This window comes from Hyperoodon ampullatus (genome assembly GCF_949752795.1).
Source record: "Hyperoodon ampullatus genome assembly, chromosome: 8".
Lineage (NCBI taxonomy): Eukaryota > Metazoa > Chordata > Mammalia > Artiodactyla > Ziphiidae > Hyperoodon > Hyperoodon ampullatus.
Window position 1 is genome coordinate 76,824,847 of NC_136921.1, and position 18,955 is coordinate 76,843,801.

At 42.9% G+C, this 18,955-nt stretch overlaps 1 pseudogene across 1 annotated transcript; it reads right to left on the bottom strand.

Moving 5' to 3' along the window:
• Nucleotides 1-758: 758 nt before the first annotated feature.
• LOC307057062 (transmembrane protein 126A-like) lies at nucleotides 759-1,316 on the bottom strand (annotated as a pseudogene). Its single transcript has one exon. The product of its transcript is annotated as a transmembrane protein 126A-like (transcript).
• Nucleotides 1,317-18,955: the final 17,639 nt, after the last annotated feature.

An 18,955-nucleotide genomic window follows, 5' to 3' on the forward strand; every position in this document is an offset into this window, starting at 1 on the left:
GATATGGCTAAGATAATTTTGCCCCTTAAAATAAAGGCCAAATGTGTCCCTCTAGCCATTATGCAATATTCTTCTATTGGGGGTACTTGAGATAATATGTGTGAGCATGCTTTATAAACTGTAAAGTGCTATCTAAATAAAAGTTTTGTGGCTATTGCATGGTTAAACTAAGCTTTGCAATGAAAGAATTGGAATTGAACTGCAATTCTCAGTCTGGAGCCCACTGTCAATTAGGTTTATAGTTTCATCAATTTGCTATTTAATTGTTTTAAGTTATCCAAGTGCCAGGCAATGTTCTTGTATTCTTTCTTCCGTAAAGCAGTAGAAAAAATACTTAAGTTTAACGTAAAAGTTGACATAGACGGAGGCAATATTTTTGTTTTTAGGACATTAAAAGACAGATATTTGGAGAAATGCTTTTAAAACATTTTGGAATCTGGCTAAGTCTATCCATGGCTTTCACCAGCTGTCCCCCTAATTTGTCTCTCGCAGCTTCTTCCCATCTTCAAGAGCCTGTATCGACGCTCTCCTCATTGATGTCAGTTGATGCAGCGGTTCCATGTGTGGTCAGGGTTGTTGGAAGTCTAGAGGGGTCCATGTCACTTTATTTTTAGACTCCTTGTGACTTAAAAACGTAAGAAATACCATAATAAGGTTAATAAAATTATGGTATATTTTTTAAAATTATGTCTCTTTATTCATACTTAGATGTAGGTTATTTTTACAGTCTTTATTTTGTGTACAGATATACTTAACAATTACTGAATTTCTAGGCCAGGTTCAGGTATCTAAAGAGCCTTTAGAAATAGTTTATATTGTCTAGACCCAAGGTATGCTGCAAGCCCAGTCTGGAGCAAAATTAGAAATAACATCTTTCTAAAGACAGGTTTAGTCATCCTAATCCAGTCATTTGTTTCCTTTCTCGGGTAGCAGGGCTGAGTTATACCTGGTTAGGCCACTATTCACAAGGGATAGCCAAGAAAACAGGGTACAGGCCACCAAAAACAAGACCAACCAATCCACCATGTGTTATGGTACAGGTTTCGCTATGTAAATCACAAAACCTTTGTAAGATACATGTGCCATCAAAAATGGGATCACTGCCATTGGTAAACCAGCAGCTATATGAGACTGTGTCACAGGTAAGATGCATCAAAAAACACCATTTGCTATTAGGCCACAGAGAGCAGCATTAAGTCCAATATATGTTGATCCATTTTCAAGCAGATTCCTTTCTGCTTCCGGAAGTTGGTTAATTTTCCTGGTTATGATATCAAGTTCTCCTTGACAGTATCGTCTGGTTCATGATTTTCCATCTTGAGCCTTACTCTTTCCACCCAACACTCGCTGCTTCGTCTAGTCTTCTTCAGCCATGCAAGGGCTCACTCCAACCTTTGCTCAACTCATCCAGGTGCAGCCCTCCTTCAGCATATTTTTAGGGTTCAGACTTAACAAATGAATGCCCTTAGCACAAAGGAATCGATATTTTAAAAACTTAAGTTGATGCACAAGTTTGATACACTGCACTGGGCATAAAGGTGATTAAGATATAATACTCTCCCTCAAGGAATTCTCAGTCCAGCAAACTGTGGAATAGTATATAATAAATAATTGCATATAATTTTCGATAAGGTCATACAACCAGAAAGTACTTAGCACGTAGTCTTTTTTCATAGAGAATGTCAAAACTTCAAACAGAAGTTCCTTCCTGTGTGGAAGCCTCAACCACGCGACTCTCCCGACTACTTCACGGGCCCTGAGCGCACTGGGCTGGCTATTAACCTCCCCAGAGACCCATCCTCTGGTTCTTTGAGGTTGCTGGCATATATGCAGCCACACCCTTGTTCACTGCGATTTTCAAGGTGACAGTGTGAGTTGCCATTTCACAACCGGGAAAGCCCCATTGTCTCCTGGCCCAACCGTGGTGCTGAAGCTTTTTTCAAATCGGTTCTCTCACTTCGAAAGCTCTTTTCATGTTTCAAAACACCAGAGAGAGCAAACTGATGCTAAATTACATAATCTGTAGAGCAATGAATTGGACTAGGGGAAAAAAAAAAAAAGTTGGTCTGGTCATTTTGTTCCAGTCTGCACAGATAACACTCAATATCTTAATGGAGCTAAAACACATTACTGTCTAGGAGAGAGAGAGAGAGAGAGAGAGAGAGAGAGAGAGGGAGAGAGAGAGAGGGAGAGAGAGAGACTACAGTAACAAGTAGTCAATTTTCCCTCCTGAAAAACTTCATTTTGAGAAGACATACATTCTACACAAATCCTAGTTCCTGCTTGCACACGGTAATGTTTCAGTATACTTGGGATTCTTTGACCTCATGAGATACCTCCCCAATCCATGCCCTATATATTTCCTGTCTCACCAACTCAGAGCAATTGGAAGAGACTGAGAGATTCAGTTCTGAAAAACAAGCCTCGTCATAATGGAAAATCCAATTAACTTTAGATATAAGAGCCGCATACCAGCAACAGTGCTGTAATTTTGCCTTCTATGAAAATGGCTTAGCTGTTCATTAGGTAGCATGTCAAAAATTAAACAACGTCAATTATTTTCCTTGTCTCGAGATCTAGCATTATCTGGGGAATTAGAAGACCGACCACTGATATACATTTCAACTAGATGTAATTCCTGAAATCTTTGTTTTTTATTATTTTATCTTGCATGTTCTGAGATGAGGGAAAATAATTTTCTCTGGGGAACCCAGACTGAACTCCTGTTCAATGGTTTGTAGATTGTGAAATGATGATGCTGATAAAGTTGATGTCCTTTTTAGCTTTCCTAAGTGAAAAGTGATATGAAATAGTGATATTATCATGCTTACTGTCTCAGCTGCTTTGTGAAAGAAGTAAGAAAGTGATTGTTATCCCTGCTTACAGGAAGATAAACCGGGAGGCTGCAGGACTGGCTGAAATGTTCATACGTGATGGTTGATGGAGCTGAAACAAAAGCCAGGTCTCGACATCAAGCTCAGTGTCCAGCCTCCAGCCTATGCCTTCTCACATTGGCAAAGCTGACACACCCTGGGTTTCTAATGCAAGCCTGATTTTTATTACTTTTTCCAGATGTGCTTAGTTGCATTGAAAAATAAATCTATTCTTTTCCACAAAATGGCGAAGGCTAGAAAGATGGTTAAGTCCTAATCCCTGTCCTCTAGAGGATTAAAACAGTACCACAAACACAAAGCAGAGAAATCATAGCCAGCATATTAGAAATATAAGAAAATTATAATAAAGTCTCTCTGAAAGTAGGTAAAATATAAATTATAGGTGTGTAAACACATACTTATAAGTACAAGAGTGATACAGAAGTTTAAGGAGGTCTCTTTTGGTTGGGAGTAAAGAAAAATCAGGGAAAGCAAATGAGGAAAGAGGGGAGGATGACTGGGCTGCACTTCCCTTCCCTGGGGTTTCTTTTTGTTCAGCCAACCTGCCCCTCCCCAGGCAGAGTTTCTCCAACTTAACGCTGCATGTAAGACTTACCGAGGGAAACTTTTTAAAAATGCAGATTCATGTGTTCACAAACATCCAGATGCCATGGGCCCGCAGTGAGATCCTGAAATCTGCATTTTTAGCAAGGCTCCAGTGGCTGAGAGTCAAGCTTTGGACTTTGAATTGGGAAACAGTGCTTTGAGATCATGCCAGTCATCAGTTTTAAGGAAAGGAGAGTGCCAACTTGGAAGATATAGATGATATAGGAGTCCACAAAGGGTGGCCTTTGCAATCTCCATCTGACATCATGGGAAAGTAGGACTGAAAGAGGAAAGGAAAAGACACCTCTCAGTAATTAACGAATACATTCTTCTCCCAGCCCACGTATACCGGGGCACAGCCCTGTGTGCATGCATCAGAGAAATCTGACTCCTGACAATGTTTCCACTTTCCCTGTCCAGCTCCTACATTTCCTCTGACCCTCCTATTAAGCTTCATCTGGGGCACGGCTGCTCTCATTTTCCATTTATGAATAATTTGGGGCTATATTTAGGCATCTCCAGTCATTAGGTACCCACATTTCTGTATACAGCCTATAAGGTTTTATTATTTTTTTTAGAATTCTAGAAATTCATGAGAAAGAAAGCTCTTAATATTAGGTCACTTAGTCAATTACCTCCCTTCCTGCCTAATGCGAGATTATTCCCAATAGTCCTGTTTCTAGTGCTCTATTGCCTATTTTTAAATGTACTAACTGATGGTGATTCTGCCACTCCCCTCAGGAGACCGTTATCCTGGCCCACCATTCTCAGTGTCAGGGGGCTTTCCCTGGTAATTAGCTCCAACTTGCTATTTCTTCCCCTTCCCATTATCCTTGGTTATCAATTCCCTTGTAACAACATTATTTCTCTCACAGTAGTTCTATATTTTTAGACAGTTTCCACAGTTTCACAAGCCACTGTTAAAAAGAGTTGAGCTACTTAGTATCAGCCCATATCTTAATTAGTCACGCTGTTGGAGGATGAAGATGGACCTAATGCAAAGGGTCATTGGGTCCTGCTGTGTCCTGCCAAGGGCTGCATTATCTTGTGCCTGCATCTCCGTGCTAGTCTGCATTGATTTTATCAGTCTGAGGTCATCCTCCTCTACAGAGCAGCGTCTCTTTAAGCATAATGTGTCTAGGTCACATGAAGGTGTATAAAAAAGGGCCACCTTATTATCTGAAAAATGGGAACGAGATTGCCTACTTGGTTACATTTCTATGAATGTTAAATGATACCAGGTACACAAATAATTTAGCAAAAATTCTAGCATGTAGTAAACATAATAAAATCCTGAGATATCTAAATGGTACTAACATGAATATACCTCATTCTGTTTTCAGCTTTACCTCATTCTGTTTTCAGCTTTGTTAATTGCTGGTTATATGACCTCATCAACACTTATGTGCAATGATTAATTATATAATCCTTCACAGTTGCTGGACAAATATTCCTTGAGGAGAGGAATTGTGTCTTATTCATCTTTATGCCCAGGGCATCAAACTTAAATGTATCAGCCTAAGTTGTTTTGCCTTCCTGAGCCTCAGTGTTCACTTCTGTGAAATGAGCACATATGATCTACCTTTAGGTCAGACATATTTTATGTCCTAGCATATATATTCTTAGCCCACATTTTTGCTCCAGCCACTGCTGCAGCTACCTCACATGCAGAGGAAGAGACCAATGACACCTCACCTCACCTGCACCCCGAGGAATCCTGCCATCACCTAAGAGACATCTGCAAGAGCCTGGGTCCAATCATCCAAGCAGTGGTTCTCACCGGGAAGATTTGGTGATCACAACTGTGGGAGGGAGGTGCCATTGGCGTCTACTAGAAAGAGGCCAGGGACACTGTTAACAATCTGCGATGTCCCCAACAAGAAAGAATTGCCCAGCCCATATGCCAATAGTGCTGCTGTTGAGAAACCCTGACAAAGAGACTCTACAAAAACCTCACCCGAGGAAGATGCCTCATAAGATACACTCCTTTCTCTCGTGTTGAGACCCTGTGCCCTTCACCGCTCTGGACTGGACCCATCAAAAAGTTATTTCTCTGCTCTATAAGTGCATACATGAATACAGCAGATTTATACTAATAAGGTGTGTGTATAATAGCAGAACATTTGTTCCTATCCTGTGGTGTCAGAGTTGTAATGCTAGGAATGTTTAGGTCACAGCACCACCATAGGGGGATACATGCTCCTTGCTCCAGGAAGAAACAGCACAGCTAAAGAATTACAATACAGAAACTAAGGGAACAAGTGTAGGAGTAGATCTTGAGGGTACTCATATATGAGGTTAGAGTGTAAGGCTGGAGAGGGGAAAATTGATTGACATTGGAACACTCTCCCATGATAGAGGGTTCGATGTCTTAGCAAGGACAAAACAAAATTGGTCCTAATACACTGCTGGGATCATTCTTTGAAGCTTGGACCTGACCAAAGTAAATCAGGTATAAAACTGCTTCGGCAGAGTATTGGGAAAAGGATCAAAAGGCTGAGAGAGAGAGGTGGGAATGCTGTAATGGATTTATGTTAGATCAAAGAAACCTCACCTGACTATGATCTCTGAGGAGGCCCAAAAGACACTCTTCCACTCAGTCAATAAAGAATGCATGGGCTTCCCTGGTGACGCAGTGGTTGGGAGTCCGCCTGCCGATGCAGGGGGCGCGGGTTCATGCCCTGGTCCGGGAGGATCCCACGTGCCGCGGAGCGGCTGGGCCCGTGAGCCATGGCCGCTGAGCCTGCGCGTCCGGAGCCTGTGCTCCGCAACGGGAGAGGCCACAATGGTGAGAGGCCCGTGTACCGCAAAAAAAAAAAAAAAAAAAAAAGAATGATGAAGGGAAGCACAACATGGTAGAGAAGCTTGGTTGTGTCTGCTGACTGATGGTGAGAGATACTATATTGGAACTGGTTTCCCTGATATTACTGGAATTGATAGGATTCTAAAATAGCAGAGGCAATTTAGTCTCTACAGAAATAGGGTGGACATCATTATTGAAATGGACAGCAAGGCCAGAGTGACAATCAGAGTGTCTTAACCCATAAGGATCTGTGGGAATTGTTAATAGATCATGGGAGCAAGATGGATGGGAAGCTCACTAGAGTTCTGTGTCATCTGTATAACCAGAAATTGAAATTCAGCAAGCAAAAAACTGGTGTCAGCCACCATGTTGGAAAAATCACACACTCACCCATTTTCTAGATCTAAATCAATTCTCAGACCCTGAGCTCAGTCTCAGAACCAGAGCTCACTGACTAATGAAGAGGCTAGGTCCCCTCAAGGAAGAATCCTGAAATACCACTGTAATTATATGTAGTAAATAGTCCCTGATTCGCAAAGGAATCTGAAATTAGTTACCAGAATAAGTACGTACTGGCGAAAGAAGAATATCCAGACCATTCAAGGGGCTGTTAGGCACAGGGTCTGAGTTGACTCTGATAGCAAGAAATCTAAAATGCCACTGGACCCTTCATTAGAGAAGGCTCATGTAAGCCGGACAATGAGTGGACTCCTGGCCCACATCCATCCCAGAGTGGTCCAATGGGTCCACAGACCATCTGTGCAGTTATTGGCCATTCCTGTAGTGCAATCAAGATTTGTTCTTTGGCCAAAGGAATAAGGGCAACAGTGTTTGCAAGGGGCAAGAGGAAGTCCCTAAATCTGCAGTATTATGTCACAGATGGAATTTCAGAAATTAGCACCACTATCCAAGATATGAAGGATGCAAGGATAGCCCCTTCAGTTTACCTATGTGGCCACTGCAAAAATTACAGAGATCGTGGTGAATGACAATGGACCAAAATAAGCATAAACAAGTGGCCGTCACAATCACAACTGCTATACCAGATGTAGTATTTTCCTAGAACAGATTATCACAGCTTCTGGCACTTTTGAGCAGAAAAATGTATTTTTTCTCAATCCCCATAAATAATAAGGATCAAAAGCAGTTTGCTGTTATGTAGAAAAGTCCATACTATTCATTGTCTGTCTTACCCCAGGACCAGGTTAAATCTGTTCTCTGTCACAATATAGTCCACAGAGACCTTAATCGTCTTGATATTGCACAGAACCAGCATGATCGCTGGTTGACAATGCTGATGGTGCCGTGGTAATCGGACCTGGTGAGCAGGAGGCAGCAAGTATTTAGATGGTCCTGGTAAGACACATATATGCTAGAGGGTAGATGATAAAACCCTCAAAGTTTCAAGGACCCACCACATGGGTGATGTTTTAAATATCCAATGAACTGGAACATGTGGGAAAATTTTTAATATAAATGACAAATTGTTGACCTACACGTCCTATCACTAATAAAGAGGCACTGAACGTGTCAGGCTTATGTGAATACTGGTGTCAACACATACCATACATAGTCATACACTGTGAACCATTTATTGGTGTCTTGGAAGGCTGCCATATACCAAGGTGTGGTATATGCTGCCCAGAACAGGAAAGGACCCTATAGCAGGTCCAGACTGCAGTCCAAGCTGCCCTGATGCTCAGGCAGTATGACCTAGAAGATGGAGAGTGCATTAGGATGCTGTATAGCGTCTCTGTCAAACCTCAATATGACCTTGCTGGAAAAAACAGTGAAAATATTATCTACTTGTACACAGATATGACATCTAGATAAATGGATTTGTTTGCCATGTTTAAAAATAAAATGATCTGCTTTAGTTGAAGCCGTTAGTGCTCATGAATAACTGAATCTATACTTAATTCTTCGCAAATACACTTAAATTACATATACATTGTATCATGTTAAGGAACCAGAGTTAGCCCAGATATCTCAGCACTGGTAGCTAAATCAAAGCTGTAACTGTAGTTAGGGGTTGAGAACTGGTACCTAATAGCTAAATCCAATTACGTTTTCTGCTATTTGATTGGGCCAGCACAGTGTTTAAATTAAACATCAAAAACCAAAGCCAGGGGCTTCCCTGGTGGTGCAGTGGTTGAGAGTCGACCTGCCGATGCGGGGGACACGGGTTCATGCCCCGGTCCGGGAATATCCCACATGCTGCGGAGCGGCTGGGCCTGTGAGCCACGGCCGCTGAGCCTGCGCGTCCGGAGCCTGTGCTCCGCAATGGGAGAGGCCACAACAGTGAGAGGCCCGCCTACCGCAAAAAAACAAAACAAAACAAAAAAAACAAAGCCAGTGAATGCCTTTAGTAGGAGCATGCACTCTCTAGTGTGCCATTGGCACCTCCATTTCCTCTGTCTTACATCCACTCAGCCTACTTTTATCTGCATAGTCCTGAAGACTACTGAGTTTGAGTTTCATTTTCTACACAGGGAGTATTCTTCCTGATATTTATCTCATACCTTGCAGTTTCTGCCTCATAGTAACACTAAGTAAATATTTGTTGAATGAATGACTGGCTGCATCAATGCACATATGCATTTTGTGTAGAGGAGGGAAAAGCACCTTGGACCACCCTTTGGTCAGGTTCTGGTTCAGGTTGTTTTGTTTCACATACCCTACTTTGAGTCTCTGAGTCTTACGTCTCTTTTAAAGTGAAGGGATCAGGCTAGATGAACAATAAGGCCATCTTGAGATCTCAATTCTGTTATCCTTGACTTTGTCTTTAAGTGTACGCGTTCACGTGTAATTGTATTGTTCCCCAATCTCAGGGAACACTATTCTGTATTATGTTAAATGTACAATAAATTTTTCTTTCAAAAAGAAAAAGCATCAATATAAGAGTCCCAGCACAGACCCTGGGTTCTGGAGCAAGGTCAAACCTTCGAAGACATAGGACTTCTCGCCATTTTGAAAGCAGCTCCTGGCATGCTTTTAAGCCCTAGTAGAGACTAGGACATCAAGAGTGACTAAGCGGGCCTCCCTGGTGGCGCAGTGGTTGAGAGTCCGCCTGCCGATGCAGGGGATACGGGTTCGTGCCCCGGTCTGGGAGGATCCCATATGCCGCGGAGCGGCTGGGCCCGTGAGCCATGGCTGCTGAGCCTGCGCATCCGGAGCCTGTGCTCCGCAACGGGAGAGGCCACAACAGTGAGAGGCCCGCATACCACAAAAAAAAAAAAAAAAAAAAAGAGTGACTAAGCACCTGGAGCTGCCTGTGGTGAGTGGGATTATGAGATCCACAAAGTCATAAGGTTATCCAGGAACAGAAGCAAACCACAGTATGACGTAAATAATACATTACATGCAGGACTGGATTGAGCAGGTCCAGAGAGCACAAGTAAGTTGCATAAGCATGTGGCCTCGACTTCCTCATGACTTTCCTCTGTTGCACTGATGCCTTCCTTCAGCTACACCCACACTCTCATGGAGGCCTCCCTATGACCAACTTACAGAGGAGGAAATATTTGAGCCTGGTTCACAGATGGATTAGCGCAATGCATTTACGATAGCTGAAAATGCACAATACAGCCCCACTCAAAGGTGGCCTTGAAGGTAAGTGGAAAAGGGAAGTTTTCCCAGCAGGTATAACTCTGAGCAACACACTTGGTTATATACCTTGTATGCAGGGAGAAACTGCCTAAAACACAGATATACGCAGACTTCTGGGCTGACAGAGGGCTTTGTTGATTGGTCAAGATCCTGAAACGAGCACGATTAGAGGTTAGAGACAAGGAAGTTTGAGAAACAGGTTTATGGATGAATTTTTGGCAGAGGGACCAAAGCATATATTGGGTATTTGTGTCCTGTGTTAATGGCCACTGGAAACATTCTAGAGTGTTCAGAGAGGTTCTGGACAATCTGGTGAATAGGCTGACTTGTCCAGTGCATATCAGTCAGCTTCTGACCTCAGCCACCCCAGTGCTAGCACAGTAGTCCCATGAATGAGGCAGCCCTGGGGGCAAGGATGGGCTCTCTCCCACTAAGACAGATGTAACTACTGCCACTGCTGAACTCCTGAGATGCCAGCTGCAGGTCTGCAATATGGTGCCTCAATATAGAAACATCCCTCAAGGAGGCCAACTACGTGGTGACAAGTGGGTGACATCCTAGAAGGGCAGTAATACATCCTTACACTTGCTTTGATTATGAGTTTGCTTTTTCTATCCAAGGCTCCTCAGCTAGCATCATCTGAGGGCTTGAAGAGTGTATGGTTTACAACATAGGATCCCAATGACATTGCCTCAGATCAAGGGACATGTTTTACAGTGAAGGTAAATGAAATGAGTGGGTGGCGAGAGAATCCTCAGACCCTACCATACCCCACAGCACTCTGAAGAAGCCAGTCTAGTAGAATGATAGAATCACCTATTAAATGCCCATCTAGGAAGCCAGCTTGGGGACCACATCCAGCAAGGTTGGACGCTGTCTTCCAGGATTCTCTATATGCAGTGAAGCCAACATGTGGTGACATGTAACTAGAACACAAGGGCCTGAAAAACAGAGGGTGGAAGTAGGATTGGCCCCTCGCGTTACCACTCTTAGTGACCCACTTTCAGAATATGTGCTTCCTGTCCCTACATCCTTAGGCTCTGCTGCATTAAAAGCCCTGAGTCCAGGGCTTCCCTGGTGGCGCAGTGGTTGAGAGTCCGCCTGCCAATGCGGGGGACGTGGGTTCATGCCCCGGTCCGGGAAGATCCCACATGCCGCGGAGTGGCTGGGCCCGTGAGCCATGGCCGCTGAGCCTGCGCGTCCGAAGCCTGTGCTCCGCAACGGGAGAGGCAACAACGGTGAGAGGCCTGCGTACCGCAAAAAAAAAAAAAAAAAAGCCCTGAGTCCTGGCACTAGGGGTGAAGATGGAGGGTAGACACAGAAAGGCAGAAAGAGTTCCACTGAATTTAAAGCTAAGACTACTATGTATTTTGTCATTTGGGGCCTCTCAAATGGATGGACCAACAAGAAAAGAATGGAAAAGAAGTTGCCCACACTGGTAGGGCAACTCACTCTGATTACCATCAAGAAATTTGGTATTTCTGGATGATATCACTGATATGTGGAATCTAAAAATACAACAGACTAGTGAACATAACATAAAAGAAGCAGACTCACAGATACAGAGAACAAACTAGTGGTTGCCAGTGGGGAGGGGGAGAGGCCACATAGGAGTGGGGAAGTGGGAGGTACAAACAATTGGGTGTAAGAGAGGCCCAAGGATATATTGTTCAACATGGGGAATATAGCCAATATTTTGTAATAATTGTAAGTGGAAAGTAACCTTTAAAAATTGTATAAAAATTTTTAAATATTTTTTTAATTAGATATTTGCTACACAATGGTGGCATGAAGGAATATAGCTCTAACCTAGGATGTTCACTGGGGCTTCTCTTGATGCTTCCATGCAATTCCATCAAACAGCCTAACAAACGTAAAGCAACTAAGAGATCCAGATTCTGGAGATAAATGCTCAAACCAGGAAATACAAGGAAGTTAACACCCTCTGGAGCAACCTTTGGCCAAGGGGGGAAAGGAAGCTGGTGGATAAATAGTTTCCTTCTCCTATTTCAGGTGGATAAGCCTGAGGCAGAGCCTACACAGTTCCACAAAAGGCACCCAGGCAAATTGAGCCCTAGTTCTCCAGGTTGGTAACCAACTCAATACTGTACCCTGAGATTAGCTTTCCCTCCTCCCCCATTTCACTCTTCCCAGCACCCTCAGTCTTGTTCCCTGTGATAACTTCCCAAAATCAACTACCCACACTAAGTCATTGTCTCAGGCTCTGCTTTTTGGAAGAACCCCCAAAGTATTATTGTGACAACCTCCAAGAGTATTACTGTGAATATCTAATGAAATAACCTAGAGCTGGGGTAGAATATTAGGGGAAAAAAGTACAAGAACTTAAATATATGCTGGTAATTTTTCTAAAGCCCAAGGATAAAAGTAAAATGCTTCAAGCTTCCAGGCAGAAAATAACAATAATAACAACAGGCCACCTGGAAAAGAAAAAGAAATCAGACTGATATTGAAAAATCTCATCTGTAACACTAAAAACTAGAAAATAGTAATATTTGCAAGCAAGAAGAATGTGACTCTAAGATTCTATAGCCAAACTGTCCTTGTGTGACAGCAAGAGACAGACATTTTCAAATATGTAGGGATTTCAGAAAGTCCCACAACAGGAAATCTCTAACCAGAGGAAACTGCAAAAATAACTCAAGGAAATGGAATACATGGTATATAAGAAATAATGGTAAGTATTGAAATCCGTAAAATGGACAGAAATCTAGCTATAATGATGATGTATCATTAACTTTTATAATGGTTAAGAAAATTCTTAAAATAGAAGAAGTCTAATATTAAAAACATAAGTACCTATTTCATGTGCTACCACAGTGCCAGGGATATGATAAGTATTAAAAACCAATTTGTTCTCTTCCTTACCTGTTATTTCTTGTCATCATGAAACACACATACAAGCAAAAGAGTGCATATATAACATATGGCATAAATATAGTTCAAAAAATAATAATGAGGGGCTTCCCTGGTGGCGCAGTGGTTGAGAGTCCGCCTGCCGATGCAGGGGACACGGGTTCATGCCCCGGTCTGGGAAGATCCCACATGCCGCGGAGCAGCTAGGCCCATGAGCCATGGCCGCTGAGCCTGTGTGTCCAGAGTCTGTGCTCCGCAACGGGAGAGGCCACAACAGTGAGAGGCCCGTGTACCGCAAAAAAAAAAACAACCAATAATAATAATAATGATAGAAAAAAAATCTGTGCTTCTTCCACCTAGCTTAAGCTTTATCTTCCCGCTTTTTCAATATGCTTTATTTTTGTAGCGAAGCCTTCTGTTTTTCACAATGGAAAAGTTCTCAACTTCTTACTTTTTAAAAATTTTTTAAGTTTTTCAATTTTAAATTGTAATTTTCCTTACATTTTATTTCCTTCTTTAAGTAACAAGGCTCTAGGAACAAATCCCTGCTACCACCATTAGCTGTATAAACTAGACCCAGGGACTAGATCTCCTTGAGCCTAAGTTTCCCCTTTTGTAAAATGGTGACCAAAATCCTCACCTTCCCCACAGGAGCATCAATGGGAGTGTGGGGGGAGGACATAGTTACTGTGGAAGGTGTGTTCCATAATGTATAACCACTACTGTTACGGTTTTCCCTAAACTAGACAACAAAAGAGCATATACGTAAGAGAAGCACCTGGAATAATACCATCCATCCACAGTGTGTCTGTTCCCTAAAGCTCATGCTATCAATTCTGCAGAAACGCTTGGACAGGACTGGTTTTCTCTGGCTAACCTTTCTTTAGTCTTCCTGATCTGGCATACCCCTGTTTCACTGTCTTTACCACTAAAAACTGTGCTCATCAATACACTCTTTTGCTCTTTTTTCCCTTTAAAAAATCCAACACATGAAGGAATCACCATTGAGTTCCATAAATTGCTTGAAGGAAAAGCTAAAATAAACAAATGTATCCGTTGCAAGGTGCCAGCAGTAAATTTTCAAAATAGCTCTGTGCAATGGACAGAATTAACTTTCCTTTTATTCTTCTGGCAGCATGTCTTTGTAGAGCTTGGCAGAGACATTTAACAGAACAGAACAAAACTTTATTTTCTCCTTGTACTGGTCTGACACTGTCAGCCTGAGCATCTTTTGGGATGACCCGGTGCACCCGGAATGGGCTCTTTGAGCTCGCAGGAGGCAGGAACAATGGGCTGCAGGCGGCTGAAGAGGGCAGCCCTGCAACTTGGAGCCACACCAGCCCTGCTGGGAAGGAAGCCTATCCGTTTATCAAATTGACAGCAAGGCAGCGAAGGGAGCAGCTGAAGCACCCTCCGCCAAGGACAGGCATCATGCAGAAAAATACATCATTGCTGCTAGTGAATGAATGTATTTCTGGTTCAATGGTTGGACCATATCACTAGCCATCTAAGGTAATGGCCAGTAAAGAATGACCAACAGTCACATCCTTCAAACAAAGCTGAAAATAGGTTTATCTAAAGCGAGTTATTGGGTTGGAGTCAGACTTGCTGGCCTCATAGAAAGAATGGAACACTGACTAGCATCTCACGGCCATTCCAGAATCTGTTAAGGGCCTCACCCTAAAGAACACCCACCGATCTTTTCCTGATCATGACTCAAGGTTACCCAGCTTTAGCTTAGAACCTCCTCTTTTCCACGTGGTTCAAACTACACTGGCAAGAAGCTATCATGTTCAGACAGATTTCGACTGAGCAAATTCTGCAAGGCAATTCTGGAGACGCTATCACTGCCTCTCAGAAGAGTAGTTTCCAATGTATTTTTAAACAGGATGAGACAAATTTTCACTATTTCTAGCTCCTATTTCACCATCACTACAAAAAGCCATTTTGCTTGGGAAAGCCAATGTTACTACTAAAATACTGAAGGCAGAATAATGTATTGTCACTCATCTCCATATTATATGCTTTCCTAAAATTGAATGCCTCTGTTTAGAGCACCATCACTATTGCAATATGACAATGTTACGTATATTTATGTGGTTATTTGCTTGATGTTATTCCCACCATCAAACTGTAAACTCCATGAAGCCAGGTGATGTCTCTTTTTGCTCACCTATTCCACTCCCTGGTATGCAGAACGTAACCAAAACATGTTTGTTGAATGAATATTATTTAGCAGGAACATTTGTAATGATTTTTATATTAGTTACCCATGATGTGCTCAGAATTGGATAATACATAAAAGAACCAGCAGTGTAGGCTCCAGTCTTGAGAAGTTGACAGTCTAAGATTGTTCTCAGGAACAGTGTTTTAGGTAACTAACCACTCACACACCCCACCCCAGCATTCCTGGTCCATTGCATTCCCATTGCATTGATCACCTTCTAGCATACTATCCAATTCACTTCTTTGATTTTTTTCACTGTCTCCCCTCACTGGAATGTCAAGTCCAGGAGCAGGAATTTTTGAACTGTTTTGTCTGTGGATGTTGTCCCTGTACCCAATAAGCATACTAATTGGTTACTTCCTCCTCTTTAGAATACTTGTGTATTTCTAACCTGGCTATCTTTTTTTTTTTTTTTTTGCGGTATGCGGGCCTCTCACTGCTGTGGCCTCTCCTGTTGCAGAGCACAGGCTCCGGACACGCAGGCTCAGCGGCCATGGCTCACGGGCCCAGCCACTCTGCGGTATGTGGGATCTTCCCAGACCGGGGCACGAACCCGTGTCCCCTGCATCGGCAGGTGGACTCTCAACCGCTGCGCCACCAGGGAAGCTCTAACCTGGCTATCTTTTCTCTCCGACCTTATCTCCTACCTAACTTATGCCATTCTACATGGAGGGCTTCACTGTTCCCCAAACGGGCCAAGCAGCTCCAGCCTTGGGGTCTTTGCACTTGCCAGCCCTTCTCAGTAGGAGGCTTTTTCACCAGTTACCCTCACACTCACTCCCTTACCTCCTTCAGATCTTTATTCGAAAGTCACCCTGACAGCAAGGTCTTGCCTGATAATCTTAATTAAATTTGAACCCCTTCCCTGCAAGACACACATACGCTCTTGGAACTTGCCAACCTGCTGCCCTGGTTTTTCTCCATGACACCCATCACAGCCTAATATACAATGTTAGTTATTTGTTGTCTGTTGGTCTCCCTCCCTCCCCTCCCACAGACACACAAATTCTAAGCTCCATGAGGGCCGACATTATCCTCTCCCTTGCTCACTGATATTTCCGCAAGATCTAGAAAACCGTGTTACACTTGGCACTCAATAAATATTTGTTGAATAGATGAATTCTTGTAAAGGCAATTTTTATACATGAAACACCAGTTTTTAGAATGTTCCACTTTAGTTCAGAGAGCACACACATGATTATAATAAGATGTTTGAATTTCAAATAAGAAGTTGAATATGAAATAAAAGATATAATAAGAAGCAGGTGGCTTGGAAAGGTCAAGTAATACAAGGTATACATGTTTGCCTTTTGATGAATACACTGCTAGAGTTTAGGTTGTTGATAAATTTCGGCTTGAAAATCTCTAAGCAGTTGTTTGCTATCATATGATATTTTTGAAGGCAGCAATCAAAACACACATGCGCGCGTGCACACACACACACACACACACACACACACAAGATTGCGTCTGGTGCCCAGGGAAAATGAGAGGAAATGACTTTTAAATGGCTAAGGAAAGTATTCATGATTTATTAGTTCAGTGAAAGAGCAGAGCAGGCATCCACTTAACAAAGCGGGCAGAATCAACCTTAACCAGGTAGATGTCGATATGGAGACTCATTGACCAAATACCTACAGTTACAGCTGTGTGATCATGAACCACCCTGAGAATCAGAAACTTCAGAGAAACGTTACAAGATCTTCCTCTTCCTTTCCCATCAGCCTGGAGACAGGAAATTTGCAAGGAATAATTTTCTCCATGTGAAACTCAGTCCAAAGTATACATTTTCCCTCTACCCAGGGACTCGAGAGTAGGATTTGGAAGGGTAGAAGCGATTGTTTGTTCTCTCGAATAGAATCACATCACTTCAGAGCACATACTTTCATAATCATGCCCTCCGATCGCAGCGTTTTATGAAAGAAAAAACTGAACCAAGCCAAAAGCTCCTCAGCTAACTTGGAGGGAATACCCCAACCAGCCTCAAGATCCCTGAAGCCCATACCAGTGTCCCCTCTGCACGCAGCAGGGTCATTGCTGGTGTCCCAGTTAGATCTCCAGAGAAGCACTCATTTCAGCCCAAATAATGCATGCATTCAAATCTATATATGCATGGTAGAGAGACAGAGGGATAGACATAGATAAATACAGATGCACTACATGTAGAAACTCAGTGTCATAAACTTCATTGATCTTGTTTGTTTTTTAATAAAGGAGAAAATAGAAAGTTTCTCATAATCTCATAGCCCTGATAACACCTGTTGATATTTAAATCCTTGTATTTTTAATGCTTTTATGTCTTCCACCTTCATAGTATTTAGTCACAATTTCTTGACCAGTTTCTAGGTACCAGGTCCTGTCGTAGGTGATTTATTTATTTCAACTTCACAGCAACCCTATGACGTAGGTATTATTAGCCCCATTTTACAGAGGAAGGGATGGAGCTCAAGAAGTTTACTCAGAAAGTAACTTGGCCAAAGCCAAACAGCCCAGGTGTGGCTGGGTCTATTCTCAAACCCAAACCAACCTCCAAGGCCAGTGTTTTGCCTACTGCCCCTCACTGCATCCCCATCTTCCCTCTGGGAAACAAAAGCCCCATTTCCTTCCTCATCCAAGATAGATACTTAAACCCTATATTTATGAGGACTGCTAACAGTATCTCAATTACGGTCACTCTATTTAGATGACAATGAAGTAACATCATTAGTATTTTTTTTTTTTTTTTTTTTTTTTTTTTTGGCAGTACGCGGGCCTCTCACTGTTGTGGCCTCTCCCGTTGCGGAGCACAGGCTCCGGACGCACAGGCTCAGCGGCCATGGCTCACCGCTTCGCGGCATGTGGGATCTTCCCAGACTGGGGCACGTACCCGCGTCCCCTGCATCGGCAGGCGGACTCCCAACCACTGCGCCACCAGGGAAGCCCCACATCATTAGTATTTAAATAACAAACTTTACTTCAGTTTAAAAACCATGTAAGATGACTTTATTTTTCACCCATGCATTTGACAATCAACCTGAGCAAAACCGTCCAGGCTGGGAGTGGTGATTCTCCTGCTGCCAGTTGAAGACTTTTAGCCTCGTGCGGAGAAGCAAGAATCTCAGTGATTTTTCTTGTCCCTTGCCTGCCTAGAATGCTTTCCTCCAAACAGAACAGATTTGTAGATTTGTAAGGGAAGGTTGGCTGAACCAGGAAGACATGGTGGCTCCTTCTGGAATAAACAGGCCATGCTGGGAGGAGACTGGGCCATGTTCTTCCCAGAGGTGGCAGGTGAATCACCAGGGCTTGGCCCCAAAATGTGGCTGGGATTCCAAGCACAGCACCTCTCAGGAAAGGGGCACTGGGGCAGGCAGAAATGTCTGTGTTCCTACAGATAATTCACTCCTGGTTCTACACCCCGCCCCCAGGTCAAGGAAAGATTTCTTGTCAAGATCTTTGGCTGGTGAATAATGCGACTTAAAGAGGTTCCTGGAGTCTTTCCAGAAAGAACCAGTGGGCCAGAGTGGGGCTGCCAGTCAACCTCCTGGGATCCAAACTCTGAAAGAGCAGGATATAGCTTTCCAGAGCTCCACCCCCCCAGCTCTGATTGGTGTCTGCATTCTTTCTGGGGAAACCTGCGGGGTGGAGGCCCAGAGAGGGAAGGAAATCTTTGGGTCTGCTCTTTACCCATTGTCCCATCATTCTGGCGACTGCCAGTCTTTCTTTTTTTAAGCATTAAACACATAAACAGCATTGCTTTATTTTTCTTTAAAGGAGATAATGCTCTTTTATAAAGGAAAAAAAAAAAAAAAGCTTGTTTCTGGCTTCCAAAGGAAACGAGATGTTTAGTTTTGACTTCAAACTAAGAGGTTTCAGAATGTGCAAAGTGAGCTCTGCCTTTCTTAAGTTATCCTATTTTTCATTTTCTTATTCTTACACTGACAGAGAATGCAATTACTACCAACCTTTTTTGACTAGCTAGCTGGC